At 41.4% G+C, this 27190-nt stretch overlaps 2 non-coding genes across 2 annotated transcripts; one reads left to right on the forward strand and one right to left on the reverse strand.

The window, feature by feature from the left end:
• Positions 1-2093: 2093 nt before the first annotated feature.
• LOC147126970 (U2 spliceosomal RNA) lies at positions 2094-2280 on the forward strand. The gene has a single exon (XR_015084897.1). It is a non-coding gene; the product is annotated as a U2 spliceosomal RNA (small nuclear RNA).
• Positions 2281-17584: 15304 nt separating this feature from the next.
• On the reverse strand, positions 17585-17747 carry LOC147126971 (U1 spliceosomal RNA). The gene has a single exon (XR_015084896.1). It is a non-coding gene; the product is annotated as a U1 spliceosomal RNA (small nuclear RNA).
• Between the last annotated feature and the right edge of the window lie 9443 nt (positions 17748-27190).

Genomic DNA, 27190 nt, shown 5'->3' on the forward strand with positions numbered 1-27190 from the left:
AGTTTCACACCAATACCTCTTTAGGTTACTGCAAAAATTGAGTCTTCCTAAAAGGTTTATAGGGTGGGTGGAACTGCTGTATCAGGACATTAGCAGCAAATTCATTGTCAATGGGAATTTGACAAAAGCAGTTCAGATTAACTCAGGTGTGCGTCAAAGCTGTCCTTTATCTGCTCTCCTCTATGTTTTATGCATAGAACCATTGGCACAGATTTTGAGATGGGACAAAATGATCAAGGGGGTGAGTATATCCTGGGCGCGGGGGACTTACAACATAGTGCATCTTGTACATGGACGATTTTAACATCCTGTGTTCAGATCTTTTATCTGTGACAAGGACCTTGGACTTGACTGACTGGTACGGAAGGGCCTCTGGGTCAAAACTCGATAGAGCTAAGACCCAAGCACAATTTTATGGACTGTGGATCGCGACAGAAAAGACAGGACTACCCCTGATACTGATACAAACGGACTAGAGAATATGTCACGTCATGTCATCTTCCAAACCGCTTATCCTATATAGGGTCGCGGGGAGTTGCTGGAGCCTATCCCAGCCGTCAATGGGCGAAGGCAGACTACACCCCGAACTGGTCGCCAGCCAGTCGCAGGGCACACATAGACACTGTCACTGAGCGGGAATCGATCCCACGCTGCCCGCACACAACTCAGGCGTGTGTACCACTACACTATCAGCGGACTGACCAGAGAATACTTGGGATCAAATTTGGCAAAGATGGTGGCAGGGAAACAAACCGGGGCGACGTAATAGGGAAAGTGAGAAAAAGACTTGGTTTTGGGGGGCTGAGAGACCTGACTATAGCGGGGAAAGTTTTAATCATAAAAGCTGTTATTCTACCCTTGCTTTTATTGATCATTTCTGTTTTGGAATGCCGGACCCTCAGCTCTTCTTGGGGAGCTGATATGTAACCCTGCACCTGCGAAATGCGCTTGGCCCATCAAGTGCCCAGAAAAGTCAAGCAATGACACGATTCTGGATGGGTTCATACCTCCGTAAACTAAAATTAATACCGACTGATCATAGAATCCATGTGTCTTTTAATCTGCCACCATTTTATCCTTTTATTAGGATTTTTTTAAGAACGTTTGAAGTGGAAAAAGAAGAGTGTCATGTTTTCAAAAAATCACAGATCTCTTATCTCTGTTGTGCAGAAGCGGGAAGCAGTGAGTCCAGTTCGCAGCCTCGAATGGAATGTGGTGAGCCCACAATGGTTTGGCGCAATGTCAATTATCCTGGCCTCTCAAACAGACTTCGGGACCTGTCATGGATGGTGGCCCATGAAATTCTCCCAGTTAGGTCAGTTATGCACTCCCGAGGGATGTCAGCGTCCTCAAATTGCCCCCGACCTGGTTGTGGCGCCCACGAGTCGGTGAGGCACCTCTTCTGGGGGTGCAGTACTGCTGTAGACCTGTGGGCGACAGACGGCCACCTGCAATTCCCGGACTTGCCAGCAAGGGAGGCATTAAACGCACAGTTTGTGTTCTATGGGCTGAGCCAGTTGGAAAAAAAGAAAGAACACTTTGCAAAGCAGTCGCTCACCCTCACCGCCATCAAAGACACCATCTGGACCTCCAGAAACTTGCTGGTAAGGAGGCACAGACACCCCCCTCCTGTGGCTGTGCTCCGAATGGCCGCAGCTACCCTGACAGCTGCTGGCGGCAGGCCAAGGACGCAGCCACCAAGAAGAGTCGTCTGTGCCCGCCTGGAGGAGGGAACCGGAGCTACACAGAAAAGGTCTTGGCAGCGACGGCCTGGCTCACCGGGAGAGGCTGGGGAAAAGGAGCAAGAGGGGTGAGGAACTCCTTTGGGCGCCCTGAGAGGATTCAACCGGAGGAATGCTGTTTGAGAGGGTGGGATGAGGTCCCATTTAGTAAGGAGACACTACGCTTCTGTACAACAGGCATGATATGTTTTATCTAATCTGTCTTTTAAACTTTAGTATTTTATGCATAGTTTATCTTGTATTATTAAGTTTAACATGTTAATTTTTCATCTTACAAGGATATTATCTTAACATGTTGTTTTGTAAATAAAACTGTGCTCCATATTGGAGAGATGTAAATAACATTTGTCCATTGAAACAATAAAACTTGTTCAAAAGAAAAAAATTAGTTCTTATCAGTTTAATATCTGATACGTCCCCTATTCGGGGACCATATATTACATTGATTTTTTAAACTGGGAGATGGAATAGGGGCTTGCTCCGTCCACTCCACGCATCAACCTGGTATTGCAGTATCTCCAGGAATGGTGCACCCCCTCAGTTGGTTAACAATAAAACTGAGAATACAATGCACTAATGTACTATGAGGTTCCAAATATAAATGTCCGTGAATCTTACAATGCTGGGATGCTGCAAATAAGTTGATTACGGACGTTGTTAAGTGCAGTATGGTAAAAGGAAAATAATTAGCTTTGCAACATGTAAAGTTTGCGTTGTCACTATCGAAGGATATACGTAGTCATACTTTAGTCAAGACCTTCCCCCCCAAAATAAACGGTCAACTTGCTCCGTCCACGCTACTACAAGAAGAGCTAAGTAAACAAGGATGTTTTTATTTCAATGTCATATTTACAATGTACGATGGACATAAAAATAATAGTTTCAAATGTAGATTTTCTTTGCAGTTAAAAAAATGGTGGTCGACTAATGAAACGTATTTAAGTGAAGTGTTGTGAAAGATTGTATGCTGTTACAGCACTAGATGTGAGCAGCACTAAATTATGTTCCTGACCACACAAAGAAACAGGAAGTGAGTGCTGGAAAAGCGTGGGGGCAGGGACAATTCTGGCTTTGAATTCTGGGTAGAACTGAAGCAAGGCATGATGGAATTGTTTTTGCAGATTCTTTTTACCTCATTCCTAATGGTTTGAGTAATGTACTGACTAAGCGGCAGCGTCAACTGAAAATGACATCACAGTTGCAACACAGTAACAACCAATCACGGCTCACCTGTTTTTTTAAGATGAGCTGTGATTGGTTGTTACCTGAGCCCTGAGCAATTGTGATATCATTTTCAGTCGACAGCAAGTGACAAAATGGCCACCCCCTGAGATGGATACAAATGGGTTCATAAAGGGAGTTCGGCAAGATGGGAGATCAGACAAGCCACAGTTTCTAAGCTCTCGCGTGAAAGCCCCAAAATTTGCAAGGAAAGTCGAAAATTCTATATCAGACTTGAACGGACGTTTAAGTGAGTGTCTATGTGAACGTTTGCTCTGGCTTCAAGTACAGTTTGAGAATGCGAAAGTAATTTTGTGCCAACATGCCATCCGGAAAGCCACAAACCAAGCTAACAGCTAGCGCAGCTTCGGGCAAAGCTAACCGGAGTGGCCACGATTACTCGGAGATGGAGGTTACAGCCACAAGTGCATGGAAGAGAAAGGAGCTTCCTGGTACTCCTACAAAAAGTGGTGAGCCTCTAGTGAAGGTAAAATCTTTCCAAGAGCAGTATCAAACGAGGCCCTCGTCAAGGCTATAGAAAAGCTAACAAATAAGATGGATACATTCGGTGTTCAGCTATGAGAAAACTCCATAATGGTGGCCAATATCACCAAAGCTGTGGAAATAAATGCAGCTGAGATTAAAGGCTGCAAAGAAATGATCCATGCAGTTCAAAAAGACATGCCTGGTCTCATTAAAGAAAATGAGGAACTTAAAGAAAGAGTGTTGGAGTTGGAAAGGTACAAGAGACGCTGGAATCTCAAAATACATGGCCTGAATGAAAAAGATGACGAACACATCCGAGACACCATCATAGAGATCCTGTCCAAGATTGCACCGCAGAAGGCGTCATCAGTGGAGACCATGATTGACACCGTACATCGCCTTGGAAGAAGAGAGGAGGGAAAGCATCGCCAAGTCATCATGCAGTTCACAATGAGACATGACAGGGATGTCTTCTGGAAGCTGTCCAAGAACTGTAAAGTCTACAAAGACTTGGGAATCCACTTCAAGCAAGATTTCTGCAAAGCTGACCGGGAGGCTCGTGCTGTGGCGTGGCCAATGATGGAGCAAGCCACGGCTGCAGGGAAGAACGTGTACTTCTGAGGTCACGTGGGGTACATTAACGGCAACGGGGTTGCCTTAAACTAGATTGTCTATATACAACATGTCATGTGCCTTTCTCTCTCAGGTATTTGAACCTTCCTTTGGAGTCTGAAAAATGCGGTTACATTCTCATCTTTTCAATGCTCAGTTTTGTGTTTACATTTTTATCTTAGATTTTTCAACTTTGATACAAAGGTTTTATAGCATATATTGCAGTTTAGTGAGAGTTTGGTAAGTTTTCTACAGTTTAAATTTGAAGGTTATGCGTTAGATTGGGTTCCTAATTGTGTACTTGATTTGTTAAAGTTTACTAACGTATATGTTTACATGTTGAATTAATATTGAACAACAACTGTATTACAAATGCTTTTGTAATTAATAGTATTATGTAGGGGCAATATACTACAGTGCTTAGTTTCAAACTAACGTTTACATCTCTAGTTATAGTTCTATCTCTTTTTAAAAAAAATATTAGTTATTAGAAATAAATACTTTGACTTGCATGATGTTCTGTGAATACATTACTGTTCGATTTGGGATGGTTTACTGTAGGTGCAGTGTTGTTCAAGTTGCGGGGTTGAAGCTCATGTGAGTTCATATTTGTTCAGTTATTTTCATTTTCTACAGTAATGTTCACTTTGAGGAAACGTTTACAGCCTAATTTTATACACACTGTCATTCATCCTAATTCTGTAATGTTATTGGTTAATGTCAAATTTAGCCAATGTTACTTACTTTGAGATCGAGGGGCGGGACTTGTTCCAACTGACGCTACCTACTCGCAAGAGTTGTGAATGTTTGAGCACACGCTGTAGTGCAGCTGTGTCATCAGATATTTGGAGCCTTTTTGTACATAACATCGGGATAAACTACCCGTTTTCGCTGGATGTTTGTACTCACTGGGTGCCTAAGAGGTAATTAAACTGGTCTGTTTATGTTAAAAATAAACTATTACTGTCCGTTTGGTTCATATTAGCATTTTAGCAAATCGCGATTAGCGATTAGCCTAGCTACAACTGTGTCGTTAGTTGGATTTCACTTCCAATGATAAGGAGTTGAGATACAACTTCCCGCTAGTTTCCACACGAACTAGTATATGGATTTGTAGCTCAGTACTGTCCTGTTAATTCAGGAGCAGTCGTGGTCGTTTGTGAGCAGTCAGGGACACACTCTGCTGGACGTCAGGAGAGCCTGTTCCCTACTACTGGCTTGGATTAAGGACTGGTTCTTCGCGCCGTGGCTAAGATTCTCCGTTCATGCTGAGTGGAGCGCCACCCCCTCATCTCTGCCTCATTTAGATAACACCTTTATCCAATACTCTCTTATTGGATACTCTATTCGATAATCTTTTCTTTGCTACTCTTCAGAATTCTGTTTTACCTTCTTTCCCCTCTGTGGAGTTCTACACCCCTCTCGCACCGGAACTGTGAGTACGCAATCCATATTATTTGTGCACGAAGAGCATCAGGCCTGCAACGTGCGTCGGACAGTGGTACTAGTACCTTGAGTGTGTGTGAGTGAGTGTGGACCCACATTTTCTTTGTTACTTGATATATTTGTGCTTGTTACCATACTTAGGGTTGATTAATTGTTGGATTGGACATTTCCTAATTCAGTGGATTAGGTGATTTGAGCATATAGTAATTTCTGTAAATTTCACAAGAAATTCTAGACTTGGAGCCGATAGACTACATTGCTTTCTTCCTTTTCCCATGTTCTGATATTTTACGTGTTATTTTTACCTTTGAATTTTCATTAAATGCCTATGTCATGGCTATGGAAGCCCATTTTAACTAATCCACAGGATTGCGACCAAATACAAAAAAAAGAAATACATAAGAGAGTATAAAAGGAAGATATTCCAACTACTTCCACAGTTAATGGAAGCACCGCCAACAGTAATTAAACGCAACATTTAAAAGTTTATCAAGTCAGGCAACAGCGCCACTTAGTTAAAGCAGAACCCAGGCCCCTCCCGAAGTGGGAGGGTGCTACACTAAATTTTCATTTTTTTCTCTTAATGCAAGGGGTCTCAAAAATTCTATTAAAAGAAAATTAACATTTCTGTTTTGCTAGAATGAAAAAGCACAATGTGTTCTCCTACAAGAAACACATTTGAATGACATGGATGAAAAATTCTGGTTGAATCACTGGGGAGACAAAATTGTGTTTAGTCACAGTTCAAATAAGTCGGCAGGTGTGGCTTTACTTTTGAACAACTTCCCTGGTAGAATTCTATCCACAAACAGGGACCCATTAGGTCACTGGTTAATTTGTGTCTTAGAAGCAAACGAAGATTTTCTAATTCTTGGAAACATTTATGGGTACAATAGCCTTAACCAAAACAAAAAAAAATTCTGAAATTACTCAGTCCGTTAATGATATTTACCAGAGATATCCTACTAAAAATCTTATTTTTGGTGGCGATTATGATATGGTTATGGATGAATGGCTTGATAGATTTCCTTCTAAATACCAAAGTCATTTTTATAATCCGGTTTTGTTTGATTTTTGCAATGTGTTTGATATGAAACATCTCTGGCGCTTTGCTAATCCGGATTCCCAAATTTATACGTGGTTCAAACCTAATAGCTCAGTTAAATCCAGGATTGATTTTTGGCTAATATCTGATATTGGCCCTGGATTTGAATCAGCAGTTTCAATTTCAGCTGCTCCTCTAACAGATCATAATATGATTACGCTTAGTTTTATATCTTCAAACACACATTTTTAAAAAGGTTGTTGGAAATTTAATTCAAATTTAGTGAAAGATGAACCTTTCTGTCAAGAAGCAATTAAAGCCATAAATGATGTGATTACAGACAATAATATTGAGACTTATATCGGAAAATGGGAGAAGCTCATCATACTTTTGTAGGCTAGAAAAGAGAAGACAAGAACGGAATGCTATAAGGACCTTACTGATAGATGATCAAGAATGCACTGACCCAGACTTAATTTCTAAAGAAATCTTTCAATTCTATAGTAAACTGTATTCATCCTCTTATTCATCCCGAGATGCAGATACTGTCTTTGGACATGTTAAGGGATGGATCCCCAGAATTGATGAGTGTTTCAAAAATGTTTGTGAGTCGGACATTAACATGGCAGAAGTGGAAAAAGCTAAGAAATGCTTAGCACTGGATAAATCGCCAGGATCAGATGGTCTAACAAGTAATTTTTATCTGCATTTTTGGGAACATCTTAAAAACCTCTGTTTACATATGTTAAGAGAAATATCTGAATCCCTCACTCTCCCAACTACTATGAAGCAAGGAATAATCACACTCATCCCTAAACTTGAAAAAGACCGGAAAGTAATAGATAATTTTAGGCCTATAACATTACTCAATAATGATTATAAACTTTTAACTCATATATACGCAAACAGATTGAACTCTGGCATTACTCAAATTATCTCAGACACACAAAATCGGGATTTATAAAAGGACGATTGATTCATAATAATTTACGATTGGTGTTTGACTTAATTGAATACAATTATTTAATTAAAGAAGAGGGTTTTATTTTATTTTTAGATTTCTTTAAAGCATTTGACATGACTGAACATCAATTCATATTCAGTACTTGAGAACTATTTGGTGTTGGAGAAAACTTCATCAACATAATTAAATTAATTTATAAGGATACGAATAGTCCTATCATTCTACCAAAAGGTGCATGTCCAAGATTCTCGATAAATAAAGGCATTAAACAAGGTTGCTCCATTTCTCCCCTACTCTTAATCGCAGCAGCAGAAATGCTATCAATTCTTATTAAAAATACAGAATTTGGAAAATTGACAGTACTCAGCAGACAGCTGGTGATTAGCTGGTGATTAGCCAGCTTGCTGATGATACAGCCATCTTCATGAAAAATAGTGACCAGGTCTCTAAAATTATCAAGACGATTGATTTTTTTTTTTTTTTTTTCTAAAGCATCTGGTTTAAAACTGAACCTTAAAAAATGCACTCTATTTCTAATTCATGAGGCTCCTCTTAAAACAATAAATTATATTCCTGTAAAATCAACGGTTAAATACTTAGGTATGCACATTACTAAGGGTAGTGACACTCTAAATAATCTCAATGTTTGGAACAATTTAGACAAATGTAAATCGCTTTTAAATCTGTTGTCTCAAAAGGACATCTCTATCATTGGTTGAATTTTATTACAAAAATGGAATGCCTATCCAGGTTCATTTACCCGGCATATTCTCTGTCACTATCAAAAAAAGCAATTAAATCAATAAATCAGGCTAACTTTAATTACAGTTGGAAGAGAAAAACACATTACATTAGAAAAGGTACGTTGGAGTACGAAGAAAGAGTTCTTAAAGCCATTGATATAGATTGTATTAACGGTACTATTAAACTTAATTGGTTAAGATCTTTTTTGAAGAATGAAAACAGCTTGTGGTTTCATGTCCCAAATTATATTTTTGACAAATTAGGAGGTATTAACTTCCTCCTGAGATGTGACTTTGACATAAATAAACCCCCTATCAAATTGTCCACCTTCCATCAACTACTTTACTGGAGAATGATTTATAAACACAATTTTAGTCCCCACAACACCCCATTATGGAATTGTAGATACATTTTGTTTCGAAAGAAATCATTGTTCTATCAGAACTGATTAGGGAGAGGAATTTGATCAGTGATGCACCTCTTGGATAATACTGGAAACATTATACCCTTTGAGTTTTTCTGGAATAAGTATAACCTGAATGACAAATGGCAGTATCATAATATTATCAAAGCAATTCCTCAATCTGTTGTTGTGATGTCTTATTTGTTTCAAAGTAAGGTGAACCCCTCACTACCTTTGCTTTTGGTGGATGGACACAATATCACAGATCCTAATATACCTAATGTCATAATCCGACAATTCTTTGTTAAAGAACTGTATTCATTCTCATCAAACCGAATTTCAATTTTACAATTTTTTTCCAAAAAAAGTTATAAATTTGACATCTAAATTCTTTAAATTCCCCATTCCCCCAAAGCAAAGGAAATTCATTATAAAATTCTCAATAGGGTATACCCATCGTCTGAATTTTTAAGGAATTGCTTTAATTTGGACCACAACCACTTTTTATTCTGTGATGAAGACATTGAAACAAGTGATCTATTTTATGACTGTAAATTTGTTAATGCCTTTTGGGAAGATTTGTATGACTGGTTGTTCCCTAAATTGCCCAATCTGTCTACTCTGTCAAAAGAAAATGTTTTGTATGGTATTTCTGTCAAAGAGTCAACCCATGACCTAATAATTACACTTATCATTCTCGGAAAACATCCATCCATGCATTATCGATACCGCTTATCCTCACAAGCGTCGCGGGGAGTGCTGGAGCCTATCCCAGCAGTCTTCGGGCAGTAGGCAGGGGACACCCTGTATTGGTTGCCAGCCAATTGCAAGGCACACAGAGACAAACAAACATCCGCACTCACAATCACACCTAGGGGCAATTTAGAGTGTCCAATTAATCTACCATGCATGTCTTCGGAATGTGGGAGGAAACCGGAGTACCCGGATAAAAGCCACGCAGGCACGGGAAGAACATGCAGACTCCACACAGGAAGGCCGGGGCCGGATTCGAACCCACGACCTCTGAGATGGGAGGCGGACGAGCTAACCAGTCGCCCGCTGTGCCGCCAAAATAAATATAAAAAACCCTAACTAGTTGAATAAATAGCTGTGCTGTTCAAGAATTCGAATAAATATTAAAACAGTTAAATAATTAAATATAAATGAAGCTCTCAAAAAATACTGACATAAATATTTGGGGGGAAATATCTCAATCAATACTGAAATATTTAGATATTGAAATGATTAGACAAACATTTCGATGTTTCAAACTGTATGTCATCGCAACATGTGACATAATGGACCGATCAGCGCAGCAACAATTCCTGATGTGTGCGTGGCATGTGTTGCCGACCTGTCGCCAACAGCACAATGCATCGGTCATGTGAATCAATGTGGCACTTGTCACTCTCGCCGTCACGGGAGTAGAAAGGAGCCCAAAAAGAAGCCTTTCACCGAGTTGGCTGAGATTAAATTTGGCTGCCTCGCGACCACATCAAACGCATGAGGGCCGCCGATTAGTGGGCCGGACTAAAATCCACTTCCGGCCATACTTAGTCCAGCCATTTTTTAAAAATTTGTCACCCCCCAACCCCCGCCCCCAAAATGGGCATCCGGCTGGACCGGAGGATCCGGGGCGGACTGCCCAGCTCTGCTTGTTTTTAATGTCGTGTTTTTCATTTATTTGAATGTACTTGTGCGAGCCCGTAGTTCAGCGCTGCCGCCATTTGAGATAACATTACTTAGTCACGTTCTGCTACGTGTGGTACGTTTAGGGACCGTCTGTAAATGAGAGTGAATGTGTTCCTTTTTTCTCTTTTACTGTACATAATTGTAAAATTGTATTTCTAGGAAGGTTGTTGTTTGTAACACAGTGTTCCGGTTAAAACACTATACGATCACACTGTTATAATAAGGACCTTATTTTGTTTTATAAGATCAGATATAATTTGTTAATAGCGTCAGTCAGAGCTATGAGGAGTGCACAGTGATGACTATCACAGACTGAATGTGACTTCACCATTGCTCCCACCATACTGTGTTGCAATAAAGAAACATCTAAAATCCACCTGAGTGTCCGGGGTATGTTGAAGCGACAGTGACGTGGTGCTGCAAATTGCCACACTCAGAAGTGGCCAGTCACATATATATAAAATGTGGATAAGTAGGTAGCAAAACCTTGTACATTAGGATTTTGTCTAAAATATGATATGTAAAATGATGTGGATTTTGCATGAAATTTTATTTTTCCATCAAAAAGACTATATTTAAATTGTGATGTTTTTATATTGGTCTTCATCTGTAGCATGTTTTCTTACATGCTACATCTTTCGTTTCACATTTGCTTATTAATTACAACATTGTCACAAATTAGAAATGTGCAATATTTTGTCCACGTGTATTTATTTAGTTTATATAGTGTTTTACTTTAGTTGTATTACATATTGCGTATCATAAGCACAAAATATTATAGTATTTGTCATGGGCCAGCCAACATGACCAGCTGGGCCCCAAGTGGGGTAAATGCGGGCTTCGTGGGTACCAAGTGGGAAAGGGCTAGAAGTGGGAAATGGTACTGGGTTCCATGTAGGCGCCATGTGGGATTTGTGGGCATGGGCTTGAACTGGGCAAATATGGTGGGTGCAATAAGGGTTGTCATGTCATGTCATCTTCCAAACCGCTTATCCTGTACAGGGTCACGGGGAGTTACTGGAGCCTATCCCAGCTGACTATGGGCGAAAGGCAGACTACACCCCGAACTGGTCGCCAGCCAGTCGCAGGGCACACACACACACACAGACACCGTCATTGAGCGGGAACCGATCCCACGGCACACACACACACACAGACACCGTCACTGAGCGGGAACCGATCCCACGCTTTCCGCACACAACTCAGGCGTGTGTACCACTACACCATCAGTGACTCCAATAAGGGTTGTGTATGGGCTAAATGGGCATGGGTTGGAACTGGTCACCCATGTCCGGGTCTCATATGGGCTAAGTGGGTATGGGTTAACACTAGTCACCATTTATCGGTCCTATCTGGGCTATGTGTGGGCATAGGTCAGAATTGGTCAACCATGTCTGGGTCCTGTATGGGTTATATGTGGGCTAAATGGGCATGGGTTACAGCTGGTCACCCACATTTGGGTACCATAAGGTTTATATAAGGGCTAAGTGGTTATGGGTTAGAGCCGGTCAACCACGCCTACGTCCTGTATGGGTTATATGTGCGCTAAGTGTGCATGGGTCCGAATTGGTCAACCATGTCTGGGTCCTGTATGGGTTATATGTGCGCTAAATGGGCATAGTTTAAGATGATTATCCATGTCTGGGTCTCATATGGGCTATATGTGGGCTAAGTGGGCATGGGTTAAAACTGGTCACTCACATCTGGGTACCATAAGGTTTACAAAAGGGCTAAATGGGCATGGGTTAGAGCTGGTCAACCATGTCTGGGTCCTGTATGGGTTGTATGTGGGCTAAGTGGTGATGGTTTAATTCTTGTGTGTTTTTTGTATTTTTGTTACTCAGCCAGTGTTGAGGGGTCTGGTGGACCCACTAGAGGTCTGGGTTTTAAAAACAACACAATCAAATAATTTTCTGTTAAAATACTCAACAGATGTTTACTACATAGTCGCTGATGGTGTCGTGGTACACACGTCTGAGTTGTGTGCGGGCAGCTTGGGATCGGTTCCCGTTCAGTGACTGGTGTCTGTGTGTGCGCTGCGACTGGCGGGCGACCAGTTCAGGGTGTAGTCTGCCTTTCGCCCATAGAAAGATGAGATAGGCTCCAGCACCTCCCCGCAACCCTGTACAGCAGGGGTCACCAACTCTGGTCCTCGAGGGCACCTGTCCTGCAGGTTTTCAATCTCTCCCTGCTGTAACACACCTGATTCCAATGATCAGCTTATCAGCAAGCTCTTGAGAAGCCTGATAACGATCCTGATCATTTTAACAGGTGTGTTACAGCAGGGAGAGATTGAAAACCTACAGGACAGGTGCCCTCGAGGACCGGAGTTGGTGACCCCTGCTGTACAGGATAAGCGGTGTGGAAGATGACATGACATGACATGACATGACATGTTTACTACTTCCTAATTGCAAGTCATCTGAACCACAAACATTGGTAATATTTGCCATTTACCTTTGTTAGATGACATTTATGAATTCATGTGTGACTCTTTTTTTAAAATAAAATGTAATTTTAAAAAAGAAAAAAGAAACTTCCATAGCAGTGTGTTATCACCATGAGGAGAAGGTTTCAGATATGCCTTAATTGTGTCCTTTTTCTTTTGATAAAAACTGAACGCGGGTCCCACAGACCTGAAGACAATACAAAGCTGATTACCTATATCTTGGTGTCATATAATGTAGGCTACATATGGGCTAATCGGGCATGGGATTGAAAAGTTGTTCTGCTTTGCCTGGTTTTTAACTTTAATATTCGCTGTGCAACCAGCGAAGACTGTATTCTCAGTTGAACTATTTAATGGATGCCAGAAAGATCGAGACACGGCCGTGGAGCCTTTCTTTGAGATTGCGGAAGAACGTCTAACCCCCTCCTCCTACTCTTATACTACTACTCTTATATATATCTTGGCCATCTTGGGGGCGACTAGCCCATGTGACTATGTGTGGCTCTAGTCTACAGCCTTAACTGAAGGGTGTCATAAATAAGATGCCGAGCCAGGAGGAAAGGTCACAGCGACACAGCGGCCTAGCTCAAGTCACCTGTCAAATTATTAAAGACCTTAAACGTGACCTTAAAGGTCACTCAACTAAACTTGAGCTTTTGACTAACATTTCTGTCGAACCGGCCTAAAAAATCAGTTCATCCTAGCCTGTTTGTGTATGCAAAACTCCTATATGTGCGCGCGATCCCCTACAAGGAATGTTTAGGGTCCGCCCCCCTTAGGCTTGAACAGGTACTGATATATGTTGGAGTACATACATACTGTATAAGGGAAACATTAGAAAATAGAAAGTGTCAGAAATTATTGTAGACCTTTGAATTACAGTTTCGTTGAGTTGAGACACTGCATGTGAAAGGGGGAATGACGTATAACATGGGATTTTTGAGCGCCACAAGTCAGCTTTTATTAGATCCAACAATAATTGAATTTATGGAACTATGGGAATTATGGACAGGTTGTTGTTGGACTTTCATAAATGAACGTTGGAACGTTGGAAATACAATTCTCTTCAAAGAACAACAACCTTTTGGTCCATTATTTATTTACTTTGGCTTTTTGTAATCATTCTTTTTCTTTTTTCTTTTCTTTCTTCTCCTGACTAAGGGAGGGGTATTTTTATTTTCTGGGACTGTTTAGAACAAGGCAGTGATCGACTGGTTAGCACGTCCGCCTCACAGTTCAGAGGTCGTGGGTTCGATCCCGGCTCTGGCCTCCCTGTGTGGAGTTTGCATGTTCTCACCGTGCCTGCGTGGGTTTTCTCCGGGTACTCCGGTTTCCTCCCACATTCCGAAAACATGCATGGTAGGTTGATTGGACACTCTAAATTGCCCCTAGGTGTGATTGTGAGTGCGGATGTTTGTCTCTGTGTGCCCTGCGATTGGCTGGCAACCAATTCAGGGTGTCCCCCGCCTACTGCCCGAAGGCAGCTGGGAGAGGCTCCAGCACGCCCCGCGACCCTTGTGAGGATAAGCGGTATCGATAACGGATGGATGGATATTTAGAACAAATATTAAGAGCTGCATTTCAGTTTTGGGAGTTAATTTGTCTAGGATGATAGGTTTAAATCCGTTAAGATTCCAGTGTCCCTATTTCCTCGAGGATAAAACACAATTTAGTGGGCACAAAAAATTATTCAACATTTTAAGGTGCATACTGTGAATGGCTTCAAGGTTTAAAACCCGTTAAGATTCCAGCATCCGTATTTCCTCGAGGATAAAACACAATTTAGTGGCCCCAAAAAATTATTCAACATTTTAAGGTGCATACTGTAAATGGCTTCAAGTTGTTACCTAAACTCACTACATTTCAGAGATGTTAAATGGTTCATACTAGGTTTTTGAAACATTTAATTTTACTTTCAAAATTATATTTAATGTCTAAATTATATATTTATGTATATTAACATGATTTAGGGTATTAGTTGATCCCAATTACAAGAACACCATAATAATCAAGTTTAGAGTTACATTTGATAAATGAACCAAGCACTTTAAAATTAAATACTTGTTGTTATTCATCTTTCAAAGTCACAGAGCCACAACAGATGAATGAAAGAGCCGCAGGTTCCATACTCCTGTTCTAAGACAAACAAAACAGTCCAGTTACCTACATTTTAACCAAAAATCAAAACGAGAATAATGTTTGTGTATTAGGGAGGTCTAATGAGTAAAATGCATGCTCTCAATTTGAGGGGAAAACAATTAGGTTTAAACCTGTTACACAGCCGTTTTAACACAATTGTTAGAACGACAGTGCAATATTCACCGCACTCTATCTAGCAGTCTCAATACAGTGACTTATTTTATAAACAAAGTCAACATTATTTAGTCTGTATGTTGTGAAAGATCTTCATTCAAACTGTATTTTAAGTTATTTATACCCTATTATTATTATTTTTTTAATCGATTCAAATTGGAGATATCAAAATTACGAAGTCATTTGAACGCAGCATATTCAAACTGGTAGAAAAGGAGCGATTGCAAGCTGCGCGGTCTTCGAGGTTCAGCAGGAGAAGAGAGCGAGTGAGTCCCGAACGGTGAGTCCCGAACGGTGAGTCCCGAACGACAATTGAATTAATTAACCTACAATTCACATTGTGTTTTTTAATTGTTAGAGTTTTGCCTGTGTTGGAAAACCTCTAGCTACGTTAGCAAAACATATCATGCTAAAATGATCAGTAATGACCACAGAGCGGGTATATTAGCTTCTCAAAAAAAGATGGTCCTATATCCATTATAATTTCCCTTTCAAGAGTACTGATAAGCATTGTGTTTTATATGATTTTCACGAGCTGTACCTTTACAACGAGGTACATTTTCGTAGCATTGTGCAACTCGATCTCCCTCCAAAAATTGTGAAGCATTTAGCTTTCACTCGAGCATATGAGCTACTTCACTACTTTAAGACTATTTTTCTTTGTGCCGTGTTTGATTTGGGTGAGTAAAACTTGTGTAAAAAATGGAAAACGTAACCACTTGAATGATGAGCGTTGCCTACTGTGTCAATGTTGAAATGATAGAAATTAATGTAGGATAGAAATTAAATTTAATACCCACCGCTAATATCACACCCCGGATTTATGGAACCCCAAAAATACATAAAAAACACACACCACTCCGCCCAATAGTAGATAGCATAGGATCACCAACATACAATTTGTCAAAAGCCATGATAGAAATCATTGGCCCTCTCCTTGGAAAAACAGAACATCATTGCAAGAACTCACAACAACTGGCAAAAGAACTCCAAAACATAAGTCAAAAAGGACGAAATATTCATATCACACGACGTAATATCACTGTTCACAAAAACCCCAGTAGATGTCACACTACACATAGTTACAGAAAGACTAAAACAGGACAAAACTCTCAAACCACGCACCAACCTGACATTTCGTCACTATTATATTTTGTTGCCAAATCCACCTATTTTCAATACCTGTCAACAATCTACAAACAAAAAGAAGGCTTCGCAATGGGAGACCCACTATCCGCAATTATGAGTAGTTTTTTCATGGAGGACCTGGAAACGAAAGCCATTCAAACCACACCGCTGCAATACAAACCCACACTCTGGAAACGATACGTGGACGACATACTGGAAATAACGAAGACGGGACACACACAAGAACTCACAGACCATCTCAACACCATGGATAACACCGGGAACATACAATTCACACATGAAGAAGCACACCAGACCATATCGTTTTTGGACCTAAACATTCATCACAAGGAAGACGGCAGTATAAAAATCACAATACACAGGAAACCCACGCACACAGATCAATACCTCCTCTGGACATCAGAAGATCCCACAGCACATAAACTCTCCGTAGTAAGAACCCTATACAACCAAACTAGTATCATAACAGACAATAATGACAGATTACGGGAATAAATCCACATACAGCACGCACTCACACTCTGCCAAATACCGCAGATGGGCCATCAACAAAGGAAAACAACAAGCCAGACAGAACCAACAGGGAAAAAAAGCAAGAAAGACAAAAACAAAATCAGTAATCGACAGTGAAAATACAGACATCATAACACTTCCATACATCAGAGGAATCACAGAACCCATCCAAGGTATCATGAAAAAAACAAATACACACTGCAATAAAACCACATCAGAAATTACGACAATTTGTGCACCCAAAAGATACCATAACACCCAACAAAAAATGCAACATCATTTACGAAATCCCATGTAAAACATGCAATAAAACATACATCGGAGAAACTGGTCGAACTTTCAGTACACGAAAAAAAGAACATAAAACAGAACGCGAAAAAGAAACAGCAGGACATTACACCAAAACCCAAAAACAAAAAGCCGAACAAGAGAACAAGAAATCAGCCATAACAGCCAGATTAGCCGTATCTAATCTGTAAATCAGGGGTGTCAAACTCCAGTCCTCAGGGGCCGCCCTCCTGCATGTTTTAGAGGTTTCCTCGTCCAACAGACCTGATTCAAACAATCAGAATCAGGCTCTGCAGAATTTGCTGATGAGCTGATCATTTGAAACAGGTGTGCTGCAGCAGGAAGAGATTGAAAGCAGGCAGGACAGCAGCCCTCGAGGACCGGAGTTCGACACCCCTGCTGCAAGGTGTGGCCCCTCCCTAGACTAAAACTAAATTTGAAACGCTGGAAAATATGATCTCATGTGCACCATGAAAACAAATGCAACATTTTAAATATGTTAATATTGACATCTCATCAGGGGAGAGCACGAACACAGTCCCCCACAACCAGGAATTGTGCAGTTGAGATTCCCACATTCGGGGATCTGCAGGGGTCAGCACAGCCAGAGTGCAATGGCTGATCCTCACCCTGGGTGAACCACTTTCTTGATCTTGGCATCTCCCCTACCAGGTAAGTACAAGTTGTACTACTCACCAGGCCAAAGTCTTTAGCACACGCATCATTTTCAGTCACGGGCTCATCTGCGACACGTGTCAACACATACACACTGTTATAGGTGGTATTGCAGTACCACCGTGTGGAGATTGAGTGTCATTGCACTTTGTCATATGGATTTTCCCCCAGTTGTGAGCCGAGCCACTGAGACGACGCGCTCACACCAATTGCTGCATTAAACCGTCAACACGGAAGTCATTCTCGTGTCCCTGTGTTGTTAATCGCACCATACCTCCAACATGGTGTCAGAACATGGTGTATAGCAGCATGCAATTGACAAGTGAGGTTTTTCTTTTGTGCACACGTTTTGACTGTTATTAAATAGAAGTTTCGGTGAGCTAGCACCAGGAAGTAGCCAGGGCCGCGACCATACCACCGCCTTCTCCGATGAAGCTAAGTTGGCAATCTAAATGCGAATTGGGACATTTTCCGTATGAGGATTATGCCTTGGCCACAGAAATGGTGAGCAAGGCTAAAGAGGTCCAAGCCGCTACACTCCGGAGTGTTATGGGAGCAGAGTGCAGACATGTATATAAGGACAACCTGATGCTAAGTGCTGCGGAGCAGGCAGATGTGACCGTAATTTTGAACTCACTGGAACAATACTTCAAGCAGGCAAAGAATGTGATCTACAAGCGTTACCTGTTTGGCTGCTGCAAACAGGACGGTGAGGCAATAGACTGTTTTGTGACTTGACTCAGAGAGAAAGCTGCTACATGTGAATACGGTGCCCTTAGACATGAGTTAATCAAAATTGAGACAAAATTGTTATCGGCATTACCAACGAGAATATGCGTGGTCGTCTGCTAAGAGAAAAGGATTTGACACTGTCCAGTGCTATTGAGGCCTGACGAGCAGCTGAGCTGAGTGACAGGCAGTTGAGATCTATGGTGCAGGAAAGAGCTCAATTGGACAATATTAATGCCATAGGGAAACCTGCATTCAAGAGACGAACTGGCTTTACAGAGAAAATGAGCGTCCCTCCCAGGCTACAAGTTGACAGTCCCTCTGCATGCAAGTACTGCAGCACGACCCATGCGTGTGACATGGGTCATGAGGCGGCCAAATTTCATCTCAGCCTACTCAGTGATATGCAGAGCTGGGCACTTAACCATTTTTTGCCGGTCCGGCCGCGACCCTCCACCCTTGACTTGGGTACCCTTCCGGCCGCGACCCTCCGGCCATATTCATAAACATTGTCGGCCCCCGTCCCATTCCGCCCCCCGACCCAAAAAAACCCCCCAAAAAAGCGTCCGTGATTGACGTCGCTGCGGTACAGACGCTAATGGCAGAGGCTTTTTAAGGATCATTAGCTGGCTAATTTACTATTCGCACCCGTTGTGGACATGCTTTAAATGCGCCAGTAGTATTTACTCAACTGCGTGCTTCCTTGCATTGCGAGCCCCGGGGTTGGATTTGTCGTATTGTATAATTATTTGGGTCCAATAATTATAGAGAAGAGTCGTAGAAGTCGCAGAAGTCGTAGTCAAGTTACTTATTTATTTTGCACACTTCCCCTCCTTCCCGGCCTTCAAAATAATAGCATATCAGCAAACCACTATACACTGCAGGTTTGCTATGGCGTATTTCCGGAAGTAGTGAACGCCAGAAAAGGTGCATGAACTCCACCTTGATGTGCTAGCATCTGAATATACTCGTGGACACAAATTGTTTTGAAACAAGTCGGGGGGCGTCGCTTCAAAAAGACAGCGACAACAATGCATATCATGCCTGCTACAACCATAAAGGGATGACTAGACGATGCATTTAATTTTATTGCGAAAACGATCTTGAAGGTGGCGGCTAAGCGGGAACGTGGGTGAGTAGCTTGTTTACTTTGAGTGATGGGACTTTGCAGCAGCAGCAACGAGCTGCGTGGCTCATCCGTCTCCGTGTGGGAAACTGTATGTCATCGCAACATGTGAGACAGCATCGTGAGCTCAAGCGTGTTTGTATTTCCTCATTGTCACATCACATAACCCGCGCCTCCCACCTGCTACTGGGGCATACCATTACAAGAGGGGGCGGAGGGGTAATACCATAATCCCTATAACAGCAGTTGTCACTCGCGCAGACGTGGGAGTAGAAAGAAACCTAAAAAGAAGCCTTTCACCGAGTAGGCTGAGATTAAATTTGGCCGCGTCACGACCACGTCAAACACATGAGGGCCGCCGATTAGTGGGGCCGGACTGAAATCCACTTCTGGCCATGCTTAGTCCAGCCATTTTAAAAAATGTTCCTGTGGATTACAGTAAACACATAAAGTTAATATGGAAAATTATTTGCAGAACGCACAGTTCTTGTGAAGTATCACATCCTACAAGCGGTAGACTAATGCTTTTTTATTTATTTATTTATTTATTTTTTTACAATTGCAGCATTCCTGTCCTGTCTAACACACACGCTCAGTTACAAGGCAAATCGTTTTCAAAAGATTACAATGTGTGAAGTACTCATCAAAACAGTGATAAATGAAGAAATCCAAATGTCAAAAGTGTCGTTGACTTGACCACGATGCTGCGTGTGTAGACATGAATAGTATGTGGGTGGCCGTCATGACAGCCAGTCATACTTAATTCAAGTGTACATCTGGCACCCGTGTATTGGCCTGTAAGGTTGATTTTTGACCCAACATAAAACATTACTGGCATCTAACCCAATATATAGTTAATTTGAACCAACAATTGGGTTAATTTCTAAGAAATAACCCAGAATTTTGACTCAACACAAGCAATCCATAAATTGGGTTAATGAAATAACCCAACTGTTTTTAGAGTGTACCGAAAGCAAAAGTTTTCACTGTGGATGCGAGAGATGCTTTTCTTCAGTGTAAGTTGGATGATGTAAGTAGTTTCATGACCACCTTCTGGACACCCTGGGGCCGGAAGAGGTGGCTCAAACTTCCATTTGGCGTCTGTGGCTCCAGAGGTCTACCAGAGAAAGCAACATGAATTGTTGGCAGGACTCGAAGGTGTGGAACCTATAGCAGACGACATCCTTGTTGCTGGCTGTGGTGACAATGAGGAGGAAGCGAGCAGAGGCCATGATGCAAAGCTGATAGCACTGCTTGACCGCTGTCGACAAGTCAAGCTGCGGCTAAGTGCCAAGAAGCTTCAGTTCAAGGTATCCGAAGTGCACTTTCATGGCCACATACTCTCAGCTGTGGGTCTCAAGGCCGACCCAGAAAAAGTCAGGGCTGTTTTGGATATGCCAGCTCCAGTGGATGTCAGGGGTGTGCAAAGTTTTGTCGGATTCATCACTTACCTGGCCAAGTTTCTTCCGCAGCTATCAGAAGTACGTGAACCTCTAAGGAGACTCGCTGACAAAGACACTATGTGGCACTGGCTGCCGAAGCACGAAGCAGCTGTCAAGGAGATTAAGCGGCTTGTTAAAATGACGCCTATGTTGCGATACTATGATGTCACAAAACCAGTTGCGGTCGCGCATCTGACAGCGGCGGGGTTCAGATACAAGAGGACTTGTCCGAGGCTGAAGTCACACGCTCACCTTCGCCCCAGCCTAGTTCGGGCTTGTCACGGATCCCGCTCACAGCAACGGTCCCAGCATCATCATCAACAACACCCCGGTCCCCTGCCGTCTCACGTTACGGCCTCTCAGCAGACTGAATCTGTGAGCTTGCGTTGCTAGATAGGGAATGTTTGGGGGTTCAAGTTAGGACTGGAAAGTGGGGGTTGACAGGGCATGGAGTAGGGCGTAATCACGTCTTCTGTTTTCATTGGCTGTAATGACATGTTTAACCGTCTGTTTGGTTCTGTTTTAAAAAAAAAAAGGTGTTTGGGATTTGGAACTGTGTTTCAAGAAAAGGGAGATGTTATAGGGGGTATTGCAGTACCTCCGTGTGGAGATTGAGTGTCATTGCACTTTTTCATATGGATGTTCCCCCAGTTGTGAGCTGCGCCAGTCAGACGACGTGCTCACACGAGTTGCTGCATTTAACCGACAACATGGAAGTTATTGATCACACCATACTTCCAACAAACACTTCTATACTTTCACAGGTTGAAGTGGACAAGAGTAGTAATGTGCATTTGCATTTTGGTGGCGATCGGTCACCGTTTTAGACAACAGAACTGATCAAGCGAGCAGTATTACCGCGCTTGGCTCCCTCCCGTGACGTTGACAGCTGAGACCGAAAACATACCATAAGCCAGGGGAAATTTGGGGGCGGCGAAATTTGTCGTAAACCTAATCACAAAAAAAGCCCTGAAATCACTGCAGAGTCTTTTGAGGTGGGCATATTAGAATTGATGTCATTTTTACATGCAAACCTATTATATAAGTGCCAATGTTAAGATCATCCCAGTGTCCCTTTAAACTCATATCCCAGTGTCGCTTTAATGTCGTTTTGCGCGTGACAAAAAGTTTGTTCTAGTGGAGTTGCCGTAGATTTTTCGTCGCAGGCTTTATCAATCCAATGCGCAGCGCTGCATTTTCCTGAATTTGTATAATCAAATGTACCAAAGTCTCAACGCAGGACGTCCATCACTATTTTTTTAGACTAAAACATCTTTTGTTAAATCTTCCCACCCAGTTAACGTGGTCTCGATGCACGTTGGAGCTTCTCGGCCTAGCTTATCTTAGCTTATCTTATTTTAGCTTGCTAGCCACTGACAAACGCACTGCAGTTTCTCAACACACCACTTAGCAGAGGTCAATGTAAAGTGTTCAGATTGCTGTGGTAGTCAGCTCATGGCGTAGTGGGGAGAGCGTTCCCTCCGAAGGTGCTACAACTTTTTTTCCCTCCGTGTCATGGGATCAAATACCGCTCTCTACTTTTATATTTTTTATGTTTATAATTTCCTGCAGCCAGTCGGGAGTTGTAAACGAGACATTTTGTTTCAGGTGTTTATTGAAGAATTGAAGAGGTATGTAGTTGAGCAATTTTGATTTAGTTCATGACGAATCAGCAGACAGGAAACACAAAATTACTGGACTGACATTGCCCTCACGGCACATCTGCAAACGGGAGCTAGTTATCTGGAAGCCAGTTGAACTGTAACACCGTGACAAAACACGCTCCGCTCAATCATTCTTTCCGATATAGTGCTGAACGGACGGGCCACAGCCTCCACACAGGATGTCCATCAATACGTTAAAGGACTAAGGACTACGACATCATTTATTAAGTCTTATTTGGCTTATCTTATCTTAGCTAACAAAAAGAAAGCAGCACACGACTCATTGTCAAACAGCGACCAAGAAGTGCGAATTTGTTGTGATTGTCGTGTGAAGATGTGTGCAATGACGACAACAAAGTACGAGGAGGAACTTTGTGGAATAAAAGAAGAGAACGAGCAACATCTTCAACTGCTGGACGAAGTTTGTAAGCAACATCAGCAGGTTTGTACACGTTTTCTTTGTAAAAAAAAAAAAATACTTTTTATCGTTGAAAATATGTATGTGCTTGTATTTCAATGTCTTTACTAGTGTATGGTAATGATGGTCAGGTGAAGTTGTTTGGGGAAAATGCGTGCAAGGTGTTTGCCTCTTTATTTTTAACCGGTTTCTGGGAAGCACCATGACATGGTCGGGATCCTGTTGTATTCACCTTAATTAAAGTTCCTACCTGGCTCTCCCACTAACTCATATGTGCTAAAATCATTGATGACAAGTACAGGCAGTGGGGTGGCAAGGGTCCCCAGGGGCGCCAAGTAAGAAAGAATTGGGGGGCTCCGGTGGTCGTGGGGACAGACAACCATTCGTTGTACACATCCATCCATCCATCCATTATCTATACCGCTTATCCTCACAAGGGTCGCGGGCATGCTGGAGCCTATCCCAGCTATCAACGGGCAGTAGGCGGGGGACACCCTGAATTGGTTCCCAGCCAATCGCAGGGCACACAGAGACAAACAAACATCCGCACTCACAATCACACCTAGGGGCAATTTAGAGTGTCCATTTAACGAACCAAGCATGTTTTTGGATTGTGGGAGGAAACCGAAGTACCCAGAGAAAACCCACGCAGGCACGGGGAGAACATGCAAACTCCACACAGGGAGGCCGGAGGAATTTTAAAATTGCACATCTGCATCTTAAATAATTACAATTAATTGTTCTTCATTCAAGTGAAACAAAACTAATCAGTGATGAATTCTAAAGTGAACTTGTATATTGTTAAATCTACACAAACCAGAGTAATAAAATAATAAATTGCACATCTATATTTCTTTTCAGAATTTAATATATCCGTTATTAAAGCTAAAGAAACCAAAGTAATGAAATAGATTTATGAAATGCAATGATACAACTATCAAAATTATTCACAAAAGTCAATACTGTGAACCAAAAATAAAAGTTATGTGCATAACACTAAATAGCATTCAGATAAACGCTTAAACCAGGGAGAATTCTAATTCTTTTGAGGAAAACCAATGTGAACAGGTCCTGAACACTTTTTACCGTTGGTGATGAAATCAGGCCAGTGCAGGATCATCAGATATGACTGCTGTTGTGGTAGTTGCCGGAGCGGATGGATCGAATGCTGACTAAGCTCAAATTAAACAAATTAACAAACAGGGAAATTTATTACAGTTTCCCAATGAGCAGCTCCATCTTAACAATTTCAGTTCGTTTTTTTGGAAACTTCGGTTCAATATATTTTCGGTACAAAAAACAGATTTTAAAAAAAAAATGTTTATTTTGGAAAGATGACAAGTAAACTACATTTTTTAGAAAAAATAAATAAAAGCGAACCATTCGGTAATATTCTAAGAAATTACACCAGAATAAAAAATACACTAACAATAAAGATCTCTTAATTTTGTAAATTATTAAGACACTGAAATCTTTAAACACTCAGCAGCAATAGCCTAAGTATTCAAGTTAAAGCGAAAGTTACGTCTGTAACTACGGTTCTATGAATCCAGAATGACCGCCAGGGGGTGGTGCTTAAATCACTGAATATTCCCTTCACGCATGCGCAGTTCGAGTATGCATACCAAATTAGTCACTTGTGACACCTGGATGACACTGGGTGTGTATAAGTTGCGGTGTCACCAGAGGTTCGTTTCCCACGGAATCTTGGAGTGACAGGATGCCCTGGCGGTCATTCAGGATTCATAGAACAGTTGGCTTTTGGGGCGATGCTGGCACAAGACACCGACCCGTGTTCTATTGAGAATAAAAGAGCCTATCATTCATCCAATTTTTTCAAAAAGCCAAATTTATCTTATCACTAATTAGGCGTTGTGTAATTTAAGAACTGATTACTCTTGAATTCACCCTAAATTGGATTATGTATTTACTGCTTTTATTACATTTTTACAATTTATCTAATTTTCTATTTAAATTTCTGACATGTTTGATAAGTTGTATTTTTGTTGAATTATTCAAATGGTTGAAGATACTATCATGAGATTTAAGGATGATTTTCTCTTTTTACACAATAAGAGAAGAATCATGTTAAACCTGTTACCATTTATGAATATTCAATTTTCTTATCCTTATATTAAACATGTTGTTTTATATTAATGCCCAGTTATTAAATTTCAAGCTTTTGGATTGTCAATAGACAATTGTCATCATGAACAACGTTAATTTATGATTTTTGAACAACTTATTACTTCTTTAATAAATTATAAATTAAGTACTTTGTCACTTTATTATCGTTTTTATTTATACATGAATCATTCTACCTCTAATGTGAAAGAAGAACAGTAACCATAACGTCGGATACGTCCACAATTGAATTCATTTAGTTACGGCGTTATATCAAATACAATTAACTGATTAATCCGAGTGATACTAACTAGGATTGACAGAAGAACCATTGTGTTTTAGTGATGGTGTGTTTATATCTAACATGTAAATGAAATCGGATGTCAGTTGTTCTTGCCTGTAACATTTGTGAACATTAAGCTGTTTGGTTGTGTTTTTTATCGTACGCAACGGAAAACGAGTGAGAAGAAACTCTAATGAAGTACTGTAAATCGGTGCCATCGGAGTTTGAATTCGACGGAAGGCCCACTTCTGCTCATTTGCATATTTATATGGGGGCATGGAGAGTGAGGAGTCTGGTACGCTAACATTTCCGCATTGATTGACATGTACAAAAGGAATGTGCTCGGATTCATAAATACACAGATTAATCCAACTGGTTTTTCCCGACAGTTTCTGGATTTGTCCATATGCCGTTTTTCAATTAGAAAGCAGCGCAAGGCCTCATAGCTCAGTGGTTAGAGCACTGGTCTAGTGAACCAGGGGTCATGTGTTCTCTTCTCACTGAGGCCTGGTGTGTTATGTGCTAGTGTTGGCATTTTTGGATAATGTGCTAAAGCCTTGTAGTTAGCAAGAGAACTACTTTCGTAAATGAGCAGTCATAGATTACATTTTCACTGAAGCCAAACAACTAATTACAATTTACAAATTTCTTTCTGAGTCCGCTGATAGTGTAGTGGTACACACGCCTGAGTTGTGTGCGGGCAGCGTGGGATCGATTCCCGCTCAGTGACATTGTCTATGTGTGCCCTGCTACTGGCTGGCGACCAGTTCGGGGTGTAGTCTGCCTTCGCCCATTGACGGCTGGGATAGGCTCCAGCAACTCCCCGCGACCCTATATAGGATAAGCGGTTTGGAAGATGACATGACATGACAAATTTCTTTCTCTTTTGCAAACCAAGAAAAGTGAGAGAATCCAAATCAGGACTCCTGCTTCACAAGACCAGAACTTCAACCATCTATGAGCTCTTAGCACGTTAAACGATGCTTTAACTGCTAAAATATGTGGCCTTGCTTAGTAGCAGAGTATTAGCATGGGGATTAAAGGTCGTAATGACAACATTTTCTCAGCACAAAAATGTCTGTTAAATTTTGACACATCCTAATGACCACGCTACACATTGTACTTGAATTGAAACAATTGTTTATTCATAAAATCAGCTTAACCCTAAGGCCTCATAGCTAAGTGGTTAGAGCACTGGACTAGTAAACCAGGGGTCATGTGTTCAATTCTCACTGAGGCCTGCTAGATTAGTAAATGTTTGACATGCACACATTATAATTATTGGCTCAGGCTGAATCTATGCAGTTGTCCCCACGGTCATTTGGAAGTGTTACAAATCAATAATATTTCCCATCTTTAAATGCCATGCTAACAGTCTGCTGCTATGCAAGGCTTTAATCTCTTTTTGCCTGAGGAATAGAAGCGGCCTAATAATTATGTAATAATAATTCATTTATCAGGGGTGCACATAACTGGTACGCAGCTACGCATGTGCAACAGAAATCACTGATGCGTACCGTCATTTGCGTCACGACGTGCATTTGCATACCTGGACACACTAGTGGTGCCATAACACAGCCGGCTGATGACACTGTCTTATTTCTTGAAGATTGAGAACAAGTGCAGGGTGCATTAGTAGTAACTAAAGAATTTTCTGAAGCA

Source organism: Filicampus tigris, chromosome 22 (assembly GCF_054856515.1).
Source record: "Filicampus tigris isolate MCC_2025a chromosome 22, RoL_Ftig_1.0, whole genome shotgun sequence".
NCBI classification, from domain to species: Eukaryota; Metazoa; Chordata; class Actinopteri; order Syngnathiformes; family Syngnathidae; genus Filicampus; species Filicampus tigris.